At 45.5% G+C, this 12796-nt stretch overlaps 1 long non-coding RNA gene across 1 annotated transcript in view; it reads right to left on the bottom strand.

The window, feature by feature from the left end:
- LOC125463006 (uncharacterized) overlaps positions 1-12796 on the bottom strand; it is a 60016-nt gene that overhangs the window by 12198 nt on the left and 35022 nt on the right. Inside the window, exon 3 of the long non-coding RNA XR_007249737.1 lies at positions 323-435. This is a non-coding gene — a long non-coding RNA (uncharacterized LOC125463006). The remainder of the gene's footprint in view (positions 1-322; positions 436-12796) is intronic.

Genomic DNA, 12796 nt, shown 5'->3' with positions numbered 1-12796 from the left:
GGGAAAGAATCTGAAGGAAGGGGAAGACCAACAAAGATTTTGTAGATTCAACTGAGTTTAAAGTGGGAATATTCCAAATGCAGAACAAGACCTTGGAAGGCTTTGAAAACAAAAAAAGCCGAGAAAAGACAAAACTCCAAAGTCAGGGGAAAGTGCTCAGAAGGTTTTGATTTTAGGGCTAAGCAGTGCAAAGACTTTGAAGCATAGAAAGAAAGAAAGTCAGAAGATTTTTAAAGCTATGTACAAGCCAGCAATACTCTGGAGGACAAAATTAAAGGCTCAGAATACTTTTACAGTGAGAAGGAAAAATCCACGTACTCACCCAGTTCAGGGCAGTGTGATGATCCTTAGGTATGGTAGCTCCAGCATTGACTTCGGCCGAAACAAAACCATTTGATAATATGGAAGGCCCACATCAAGCTGGAAGTGGGAGCCCTGGAAGTAGAAATTCAACACTACAGAATGGCTTCAGACTACACATGAGAATGTGACAGCTTTTATATACTACAGGCTCAATAGCTGTTGATATTCTAGTATGACAAAGCATAGAATAAAACAATTTGATGTGTAAGATGCATTTACTAAAACATTTGACATGTACTCTATCCCCAAAAGAAATTTTGTGATAGAGCGGGCAGGATTTGATCTCTGATCTCAACAATCAAAAGAATCAATAGAAGCCTTTGAATTGCATTTATATCATTTAGCAGGAGTTAATAGGTGGTAAAAATATGTTATAGCAGATCAAGTGTCAGAGGGTTCTATGAGCAGAAACAGCAATTGACAACAGTGGAAAATTTATTGGTGTACAACTATAGAATGGTTATGCCAACATTGATGCAAGGAGAAACCTTACAGCAACAAAGTACAGAGCAAAAGTACAGTGATCAGTCTCTTAGCCAGTCATTTCAAAAGATGCGCAGGATTACATTTTGACATAGCAAACATGTACTTTACACAGCCAAGTTCACATGGAACCAATGATTTCATCAAGATTTCCGGAAAGCCTGTGGATTTGTTTAATTTTAAAAGGATGAGGTATTTACTCCTAGTTGAATGTGAATAAAAATGAGTTGAAGTGGCAAGACTTCAAACACAACAGACTCAGTGATCAGATTTCTAAAAAGGATCTTTGTGATGCATAGTTTCTCAGAAGAATTAACGTTGGACAATGGACTTCAATTTGTGAATGAGGATTTCAGGAAGTTCAGATCGGAGTTTTTGCTTGGTTCGCTGAGCTGGCTGGTTTTCATCAAACGTTTTGTCTCCCTTCTACGTGACATCATCAGAACTGAGTAGCCTTCATTGAAACTCTGTTGTTCTGTCCCTCTCTGAATTTGTATGGCCTGGCCTGTTATGGTGGGAAGTCTTGTTTCCACTTTTGTACGATAGAGGTATATAGATGGGTCCTATTTTAACGTGTTGTTAATTGCATCAGTGGTTGAAAACCAGCCTCCAGGAATTCTTGTGCTTGTCTTTGTCTCAGATTGTTTTAAGCATTAATGAGGTGACAATTTCTCCATTCCACCCTCAGTCAAACAGAAAAACTGAAAGACCAGAACACCCTGTGAAGTCACCGATACAGACTGGGAATTAGCTTAACATGGTTACAGAACAACACCATTAAGTAATGGCTACTTAGCAGCTCAATTGTTAATGGGAGGAGGTTAAAACAAATGTAGCAGTTCAAACACAACCTTAAGCCAACTACAACATCTTAATACCATGGGAAGGCAAAGCAACTTGAAGAAAGCCAAAAAAGTGCTGTGGAGGTAGTACAACACCAGGCACAGTCTATCAACTTCAAAGTCAGGGTCAGAAATCGCCCGTGGCCAGGTCATAGTCCACAGGTTTATTAGAAAATAGCTTGTGTTGTCAAATAAACTTATTGGACTATAACCTGGTGTCGTGTGATTTCTGACCTTGTCCACCTTGCCCATTATTTATTGTGGATTAAATTTAGAAGAAAGTCATATCTGCCATGAAGTCTCAGCATCACAAAAGTTCGAATATGTTGGGTATAGCCAGACTGAATAATATTTCAGTCCAACACTGGCATGTACACATAGATAACAAAGTGTGGGGCTGGATGAGCGCAGCAGGCCAAGCAGCATCTTAGGAGCACAAAAGCTGACGTTTCGGGCCTGGACCCTTCAGCAGAAAAGGGGGATGGGGTGAGGGTTCTGAAATAAATAGGGAGAGAGGGGGAGATGGATCGAAGATGGATAGAGGTGGAGAGGAGAGTATAGGTGGGGAGGTAGGGAGGGGATAGGTCAGTCCAGGGAGGACGGACAAGTCAAGGGGGCGGGATGAGGTTAGTAGGTAGGAAATGGAGGTGTGGCTTGTGGTGGGAGGAGGGCCTAGGTGAGAGGAAGAACAGGTTAGGGAGGCGGGGACAAGCTGGGCAGGTTTTGGGATGCGGGGGGGAGGGGAGATTTTGAAGCTTGTGAAATCCACATTGATACCATTGGGCTGCAACGTTCCCAAGTGGAATATGAATTGCTGTTCCTGCAACCTACAGGTGGCATCATTATGGCACTGCAGGAGGTCCAGGATGGACATGTCGTCTAAGGAATGGGAGGGGGGAGATGAAATGGTTCGCGACTGGGAGGAACCTATCTCCTCCTCTATCCATCTTCGATCCACCTCCCCCCTGTCCGCATTTATTTCAGTTCCCTCTCTCCATCCCCCTTTTCTGATGAAGGGTTGAGGCCTAAAATGTCAGCTTTTGCGCTCCTGAGATGCTGCTTGGCCTGCTGTGTTCATCCAGCTTAACATTTTGTTTACTCGGACTCTCCAGCATCTGCAGCTCCCATTGTCACTGGCGTGTACACATCGTGGTTTTAAAGTTAGGGCAGAAAATCTGATTAAGGGATGAGAAGTCAGAAGCCATGGTCTTCAGAGAAAGGTTAACTGAGCACGTGGAGGGACATCCAGAGGGAAGAGGAAGGCATTGATCTTTCTCAAGTGAAGAAGCAAGATTGAATGTGATTATCACAAGATGTGGGACAACCATTTCTGTCCCACAGAGAGGTGCAGAGAGGCCAGAATTGGCACAAAAACCATCACCTGAGTGATGACCTCAAGTAAGCCAAATTAGAATATCTGACCCATGTTTCTAATCATCTCAACATGTAAGGTTCAGATTTTCGAGTTGGTAGGAGTGAGATGGTGATAATTCTGATAACAGTGATAATGGTAATAATGATGTTAATAATTACATCAATGATTACAAAGACTATGCAATTAAGTAAAAGTAAACTACTGGAATAATGTGGACCCAGGAGAGATAAACTTGGGGATGTTTCTGATCAACTACTTATTCCTCATTTCTGCAAGTTTTACCCATTAACTGTGGATTAAATTTAGAAGAAAGTCATACTTGCCATGAAGTCTCAGAATCACAGATGTTTGATCATGTTGGGTATGGTCAGACTGAATAATATTTCGGTGTCAGTTTACTGAAATGAAATAAAACTAGCTGGCAGTAAGTAATCAGTCAGTTCAGGCTCTGTTCTGACATCTGTGAGCATGACCTTAACTCAACTGCATTCTTGGTAAATTAATCACATTCCTAAGATTAGCTGCTTCCTGTTGTCGAATAGAATGCTTTTCCAAAGGTGTAATTAAGGGATTCATTTAGAACCGAGACAGAGATTAAGGTTTTTAGGACTGGTGCTGTTGGGCCTCAGAAATCTGGAGATCCATTACCTTCTTTATGATAAAAGCAATGAAAGATTATTAATCACTCTTCTATTTTGTGAGTTGTATGACCCTAAAACGTAGATGTAGTAAAAAGAAAGGCGATCAAGAACAATTATCCCTACAACCAACATGGCTGTGCACAGGCATTCTGATGTTCCACACACATGGTTCAGTGTCACATTGCTGATTGCTGCATTGACTTTGAATTTCAGACGTTGTTGTTGCACAAGCCCCTCAGAGGCCTATGCAGCAGTAAGAGAATTAGAGGGAATGCTGGTCAAGGACTTCCTTCTGGATTGCAGTTTTGTAAAGAAATTCTGAGAAGGGACAAAATGTTTTTTTGACAAAGCATGTCTGTGATGCATGAGTCTATCCTATGGCCAATTGCTCCCAGGGAGGCACACCATGACAAACATCGATGGTGAGAGATGCTCTTTCAACTGCCTCAAAACCTGTAAGTCTTTCAGCATAATGAGTTGTACTGGAGATTAGCACAGTCCTGGATCCATGAGTACAAGCTGAAGGTGAATGAAAGCTTCAGGCAATTTCTGTTAAGTCTCTCTGGAGAATGTCACAATCTAGGGCATGCCTGCAATAGTACACCAAGAGCCTGGAAAAAGTGTAGAACCCCTCAGGTTGTTGGCATGAAATACAACGTATGTTTTAAATTTCAAGAGTACTGCAATGCAGTTGAGGCAAACCCAGAGTGCTGAATGAATTTTATTGAACTTCGCATAATATTAAATTTGAAATGTTTTCAAATGTACATGAAATGTACTTCGACTACACTACAAATCTTATAAATAAAGTACATTTTTGGGAGAAAAGGAAGAGTAGACATGCTACTCCATCATTTACTTTCTAATAGACCTGGATACAGGTACTGTTTTCAATAAATAGAGACCAGCTTTACTTGTAGAATGGAATGAAATTGAATAGATCACTTTGACTTGACATGAGCAGCAGAAACAATAATGGTGAACCCAGCCTGTCAATCTTGAAAAGACCTTCGTTGTAACATTTTCAAAATTATGCTAGAAGTTGGGGAGTTGTACCACAGACTTGTCAAGCAACAGACTGGCAAAACCGTACATATGGAGATACAAATTGTGGACTATGTCTGAGAAACCAGCATAATCATCATCCCTAAGTATGCCTTGTCATACTATCTGGGCAAACTCAGCAGAGGTGGTGGAAGAATAGTATACAGTCCAAAGAGATTTATCTTTGGAGTCCTCGACATTGACCCCAGACCTGATGAAGATACGTGGCATCAGGTCAAATATAGGAGAGGAAATCTCCTGCTGATTATCAGCACCCCTCCCTTTGGCTAATGAATCAGCACTGCTTCATTTTGAACACCACTTGGAGTAGCACAGATGGTGACCAGGGGATCGTTTGAAATCTGGATGTTGGACTTCAATGTTCATCAAGTTGCACTTGGTAGTTTGACTGCTGATCAAGCTACCTGAGTTTTAAGGATATAGCTGCCAGAAAATATCTGTTGCACGTGACAAGGAAACAGACATGAGGTAACAATCTGACAAATCTTGTCCTAGATAATAAAATGTGAGGCTGGACGAGCACAGCAGGCCAAGCAACATCTCAGGAGCACAAAAGCTGACGTTTCGGGCCTAGACCCTTCATCAGAGAGGGGGATGGGGAGAGGGAACTGGAATAAATAGGGAGAGAGGGGGAGGCAGACCGAAGATGGAGAGTAAAGAAGATAGGTGGAGAGAGTATAGGTGGGGAGGTAGGGAGGGGATAGGTCAGTCCAGGGAAGACGGACAGGTCAAGGAGGTGGGATGAGGTCCAGTCCCTGTACACCTGCATTCCACATGGAGATGGCCTCAAGGCCCTCCGCTTCTTCCTGTCCCGCAGGCCCGACCAGTCCTCCTCCACCGACACTCTCATCCGCCTAGCTGAACTCGTCCTCACACACAACAACTTCTCTTTTGACTCCTCCCACTTCCTACAGACTAAGGGGGTGGCCATGGGCACCCGCATGGGCCCCAGCTATGCCTGCCTCTTTGTAGGTTACGTGGAACAGTCCCTCTTCCGCACCTACACAGGCCCCAAACCCCACCTCTTCCTCCGTTACATTGATGACTGTATCGGCGCCGCCTCTTGCTCCCCAGAGGAGCTCGAACAGTTCATCCACTTCACCAACACCTTCCACCCCAACCTTCAGTTCACCTGGGCCATCTCCAGCACATCCCTTAGCTTCCTGGACCTCTCAGTCTCCATCTCAGGCAACCAGCTTGTAACTGATGTCCATTTCAAGCCCACCGACTCCCACAGCTACCTAGAATACACCTCCTCCCACCCACCCTCCTGCAAAAATTCCATCCCCTATTCCCAATTCCTCCGCCTCCGCCGCTTCTGCTCCCACGATAAGACATTCCACTCCCGCACATCCCAGATGTCCAAGTTCTTTAAGGACCGCAACTTTCCCCCCACAGTGATCGAGAACGCCCTTGACCGCGTCTCCCATATTTCCCGCAACACATCCCTCACACCCCGCCCCCACCACAACCGCCCTAAGAGGATCCCCCTCGTTCTCACACACCACCCTACCAACCTCCGGATACAACGTATCATCCTCCAACACTTCCGCCATCTACAATCTGACCCCACCACCCAAGACGTTTTTCCATCCCCTCCCCTGTCTGCTTTCCAGAGAGACCACTCTCTCCGTGACTCCCTTGTTCACTCCACACTGCCCTCCAACCCCACCACACCTGGCACCTTCCCCTGCAACCGCAGGAAATGCTACACTTGCCCCCACACCTCCTCCCTCACCCCTATCCCAGGCCCCAAGATGACATTCCACATTAAGCAGAGGTTCACCTGCACATCTGCCAATGTGGTATACTGCATCCACTGTACCCGGTGCGGCTTCCTCTACATTGGGGAAACCAAGCGGAGGCTTGGGGACCGCTTTGCAGAACACCTCCGCTCAGTTCGCAACAAACAACTGCACCTCCCAGTCGCAAACCATTTCCACTCCCCCTCCCATTCTCTAGATGACATGTTCATCATGGGCCTCCTGCACTGCCACAATGATGCCGCCTGAAGGTTGCAGGAACAGCAACTCATATTCCGCCTGGGAACCCTGCAGCCATATGGTATCAATGTGGACTTCACCAGTTTCAAAATCTCCCCTTCCCCTACTGCATCCCAAAACCAGTCCAGCCTTTCTCTGCCTCCCTAACCAGTTCTTCCTTTCACCCATCCCTTCCTCCCACCCCAAGCCGCACCCCCAGCTACTACTAACCTCATCCCACCTCCTTGACCTGTCCGTCTTCCCTGGACTGACCTATCCCCTCCCTACCTCCCCACCTATACTCTCTCCACCTATCTTCTTTACTCTCCATCTTCGGTCCGCCTCCCCCTCTCTCCCTATTTATTCCAGTTTCCTCTCCCCATCCCCCTCTCTGATGAAGGGTCTAGGCCCGAAACATCAGCTTTTGTGCTCCTGAGATGCTGCTTGGCCTGCTGTGTTCATCCAGCCTCACATTTTATTATCTTGGAATTCTCCAGCATCTGCAGTTCCCATTATCTCAAATCTTGTCCTAACCTATCTAAACATCACAGCTGCTTCTATCCTTTACAGTATTGTTAGGAGAGACTACTGTTTAGACACTGTTGTGACAACGTTCTGTATTCACACCACAATTCTGTAGTGAAGAATATATAATAAATATATTATTATTATTTGGAAACTTGATTTCTAAAGATGACAGTGCTAAGTATAGTGTCATAGAGTTGTACAAGATGGAAACAGATCCTTTGGCCGAACTCATCCATGCTGACCAAATATAGCCTTAAGTTTGATTTGAATTTCTATCTTGCGTACGATAAGAAGGGTGTGTTAGATTTTCCTTGGAGTGGCAATCTCAGGCAGGTCACCACGCCAGACTTTTTTTTATGGGAGAAGGGAGCTCCACATTTCTGACAGAAGATTCCTTTCAAGTCTTCCTTAGAGATGCATTATCTTACTTCTATACTGTTAGCGCTTTCATCATGCAGAATTGTCAGTTGAATGTAAACCACATCCCCTTTTCATAGCCGATAGTAGGAATTGCAGATACTGGAGAATCTGAGATAACAAGGTGTAGGGCTGGATGAATACAGCAGGCCAAGTAGCATCAGAGGAGCCGGAAGGCTGAAGTTTCGGGCCTAGACCCTTCTTCAGAAATGGGCGAGGGGAAGGGGATTCTGAAATATAGAGGGAGAGAGGGAGAGGTAGATAGAAGATGAATAGAGGAGAAGAAAGATGGAGAGGAGACAGACAGGTTAAAGAGGCAGGGATGGAGCCAATAATGGTGAGTGTGGGTGGGGAGTTAGGGAGGAGATAAGTCAGTCCAGGAAGGACAGACAGGTCAAGGGGGTAGGATGAGGTTGGTAGGTGGGAGATGGGGGTGGGGTTTATGGTGGGAGGAGGGGATAGATGGGAGGAAGGACAAGTTAGGGAGGCGGGGATGAGCTGAGTTGGTTTTGGGATGAGGTGGGGGGAGGGGAGATTTCGAAGCTTGAGAAATCCGCATTGATACCATTGGGCTGCAGGGTTTCCAAGCAGAATATGAGTTGCTAATGATTCTGAAGTAGGGTCTAGGCCCGAAATGTCAGCCTTCCTGCTCCTCTGATGCTGCTTGGCCTGCTGTTTTCAAGCAGCTCTACACCTTGTTATCTCTTTTCATAGCTGTCAGGTGCCATATTCTGAAATGTAGAGATCTTAACAGCATCTTTGACAGTTGCTGTCAAGTGGTAAGTAGATAAGTATTACTCCTGTAACGCGATAGTTATGTTCTTGTGCGACCTCGCACTATAGAAAATCATGCAATAGAAAATTACTATACCTGTACAACGGAAAGTTTGCATTATCCAAACAGCGTCCACTCTTCATCAATTGCATTACAGCCAATTCACATCAATAAAGCATGCATTATAGCAAAAATACCCATATAAGGTAAGTGTAAAGGGCATTTGTGGTGCAATGGTAGTGTCCAAACCTTTGGACCAGGAGACCCAGTTTAAGGTCGCAGAGATAGTAAGAACTGCTGATGCTGGACTCAGAGACAACATTGTGTGGAGCTGGAGGAACACAGCAGGCCAGACAGCATCAGAGGAGCAGGAAGGCTGATGTTTCGGGTCGGGATCCTTGTTCAGAAATGGGAGAGGAGGAAGGGAGCTCAAATAAATAGAAAGGGAAGACTTGGGGCTGGGGAAGATAGGTGGGTTGGTGATAGGTGAGTGCAGGTAGGGAGTGGTGGGGATTGGTCAGTGAGGTGGAAGGAGCGGATATGTAGGAGAGAAGATGGACAATTTGATTCAGGTCAAGGAGGCAGGGATGAGAGGGAGGGTTGGTCATGAGTGAAAGTCTAATCTCTTTTATCCTGTAATATATCATAAGATAAGGCTCCCCATGGTAGGCTCATTCAGAAGGTCAGGAGGAATGGGATACAGGGGAACTTAGCTGCTTGGATACAGAATCAGCTGGCCAACAGAAGACAGTGAGTGGTAGTAGAAGGAAAATATTCTGCCTGGAAGTCAGTGGTGAGCGGTGTTCCACAGGGCTCTGTCCTTGGGCCTCTACTGTTTGTAATTTTTATTAATGACTTGGATGAGGGGATTGAAGGATGGGTCAGCAAGTTTGCAGACGACACGAAGGTTGGAGGTGTCGTTGACAGTATAGAGGGCTGTTGTAGGCTGCAGCGGGACATTGACAGGATGCAGAGATGGGCTGAGAGGTGGCAGATGGAGTTCAACCTGGATAAATGCGAGGTGATGCATTTTGGAAGGTCGAATTTGAAAGCTGAGTACAGGATTAAGGATAGGATTCTTGGCAGTGTGGAGGAACAGAGGGATCTTGGTGTGCAGATACATAGATCCCTTAAAATGGCCACCGAAGTGGACAGGGTTGTTAAGAAAGCATATGGTGTTTTGGCTTTCATTAACAGGGGGATTGAGTTTAAGAGTTGTGAGATCTTGTTGCAGCTCTATAAAGCTTTGGTTAGACCGCACTTGGAATACTGCGTCCAGTTCTGGTCGCCGTATTATAGGAAAGATGTGGATGCTTTGGAGAGGGTTCAGAGGAGGTTTACCAGGATGCTGCCTGGACTGGAGGGCTTATCTTATGAAGAGAGGTTGACTGAGCTTGGTCTCTTTTCATTGGAGAAAAGGAGGAAGAGAGGGGACCTAATTGAGGTATACAAGATAATGAGAGGCATAGATAGAGTTGATAGCCAGAGACTATATCCCAGGGCAGAAATGGCTAGCACGAGGGGTCATAGTTTTAATCTGGTTGGTGGAAAGTATAGAGGGGATGTCAGAGGCGGGTTCTTTACACAGAGAGTTGTGAGAGCATGGAATGCGTTGCCAGCAGCAGTTGTGGAAGCAAGGTCATTGGGGTCATTTAAGAGACTGCTGGACATGCATATGGTCACAGAAATTTGAGGGTGCATACATGAGGATCAATGGTCGGCACAACATTGTGGGCTGAAGGGCCTGTTCTGTGCTGTACTGTTCTATGTTCTATGTTCTATGTTCTATGTCTAATCATGTTGATTAAAAATAACCTATTACGCAATTTATCAACACAAATATGGGGATATAAGGAATAGATACAATTAAGTAATACATGTGATCTCAATACTCACACTCATGAACTCTTGTGGCACAGTGGTATTTTTCTACCTCTGAGCCAGAAGGCCTGCTTTCAAGTCCCACCAGTTTCAGAGGTGTATGATAACATGTTAACTTAAAAATATTGAGAATAATCTGTAGTGACAAGCTAATCTCTGGCAAGAATGAAGATTACTTCAAGCTTCATTGATGATTTGACTGGGATGCTGTGTCAAAAAAAAATGGCTCTCTAGCTTGGTGATAATGGGAACTGCAGATGCTGGAGAATCCAAGATAACAAAGTATGGAGCTGGATGAACACAGCAGGCCAAGCAGCATCTCAGGAGCACAAAAGCTGACGTTTCGGGCCTAGACCCTTCATCAGAGAGGGGGATGGGGAGAGGGAACTGGAATAAATAGGGAGAGAGGGGGAGGCGGACCGAAGATTGAGAGAAAACAAGATAGGTAGAGAGGAGAGTATAGGTGGGGAGGTAGGGAGGGTATAGGTCAGTCCAGGGAAGATGGACAGGTCAAGGAGGCAGGAGGAGGTGGTAGGTAGGAAATGGAGGTGCAGCTTGAGGTGGGAGGAAGGGATGGGTGAGAGGAAGAACAGGTTAGGGAAGCAGAGACAAGCTGGGCTGGTTTTGGGATGCAGTGGGGGGAGGGGACGAGCTGGGCTGGTTTTGTGATGCAGTGGGGGGAGGGGAAGAACTGGGCTGGTTTTGGGATGCAGTGGGGGAAGGGGAGATTTGGAAGCTTGTGAAGTCCACATTGATACCATTGGGCTGCAGGGTTCCCAAGTGGAATATGAGATGCTGCTCCTGCAACCTTCGGGTGGCATCATTGTGGCACTGCAGGAGGCCCATGATGGACATGTTGCCTGAGGAATGGGAGGGGGAGTTGAAATGGTTCGCGACTGGGAGGTGCAATTGTTTGTTGCGAACTGAGCGGAGGTGTTCTGCAAAACGGTCCCCAAGCCTCCGCTTGGTTTCCCCAATGTAGAGGAAGCCACACCGGGTGCAATGGATACAATATACCACATTGGCAGATGTGCAGGTGAACATCTGCTTGAAATGGAAGGTCATCTTGGGGCCTGGGATGGGGGTTGAGGGAGGAGGTGTGGGGGCAAGTGTAGCACTTCCTGCGGTTGCAGAAGAATGTGCCGTGTGTGGTGGGGTTGGAGGGGAGTGTGGAGCAGACAAGGGAGTCGCAGAGAGAGTGGTCTCTCCGGAAGGCAGACAAGGGTGGGGATGGAAAAATGGCTTGGGTGGTGGGGTCAGATTGTAGATGGCGGAAGTGTTGGAGGATGATACGTTGTATCCGGAGGTTGGTGGGGTGGTATGTGAGAACGAGGGGGATCCTCTGGGGGCTGTTGTGGCGGGGGGCGGGGTGTGAGATATGTGTTGTGGGAAATGTGGGAGACGTGGTCAAGGGCGTTCTCAACCACTGCGGGGGGAAAGTTGCGGCCCTTGAAGAACGTGGACATCTGGGATGTGCGGGAGTGGAATGCCTCATCCTGGGAGCAGATGCGGCGGAGGCGGAGGAAATTTTGTACTAAACTCTAGTAGCATGGTGGCACCGCTTTTAGCTTTGTTAAAGAAGAACACGAAATTCAGTGGACAGGCCAATGCGAGGAGGCATTTGAGAATTTAAAAGCAGTGTTCACCACAACACCAGTTTTAGCCACAACAAATTTCTCGAAACCCTTTAAAGTTGTCAGCAATGCAAGCAATGTCAGGGTTGGAGCTGTGGTGTTACAGGAGGATGATTGTGGAATTGAAAGGTTAATGAGTTCTTTTTCCCAAGAAAATATTCAACCATTGAAAAAGTTGTTGAGTTTGGTACTGGCCTTCGAACATTTTAATGTTTATGTTGCAATGTATCAGAGATGGTTGTATACGCTGACCACTACCTGTTGACATTTTGGAAAGATTTAAAGACAGGAACAGTAGACTATTTTGTTGGAGGCTTTTGTCACAAGCATTTAGTTTGCAGATTGGACCTGTCACAGTTCATGAAAATGTGATTGCAGATGCATTATTGCAGGTTTAAAAGAAGTGTGGACATAACATACAAACAGTAATATACGTTGTTATATGTGTGTATGGAATGAATATGAAATATGTAACTTTAAATTAATTACTTATGGATCTAGTAATAATGGCATTGAAGTTTAGAGTGAAAAAAAGTCATCTTTTAATCATGATGGTTCTTTTTTTTCTTACGGCGGAAGGCGTTGTGAAGTTGGCTAGAGTATTTGATGTTTGTAAAATGATGGGGTGAAAGAGTGCATGGTCCCTTTGAAAGATGTTTTTTTCGGGCTTGGAAATTATAGAAAAATATCTGTAGGCAGCAGCAGATACACAGAGAGTTCTTGAAATGGAAACATTGCATCAAAAGTCTATTTTGTTATCAGGCAAAGCAGCATTTTTACCAAGACAACAAGTTTTTGAATTTAGCCAAT

The sequence above is a fragment of the Stegostoma tigrinum genome, chromosome 21 (assembly GCF_030684315.1).
Source record: "Stegostoma tigrinum isolate sSteTig4 chromosome 21, sSteTig4.hap1, whole genome shotgun sequence".
NCBI classification, from domain to species: domain Eukaryota; kingdom Metazoa; phylum Chordata; class Chondrichthyes; order Orectolobiformes; family Stegostomatidae; genus Stegostoma; species Stegostoma tigrinum.
Note: the sequence above shows the minus strand (reverse complement) of the source record. Positions and strands in the feature narration are given on the sequence as shown.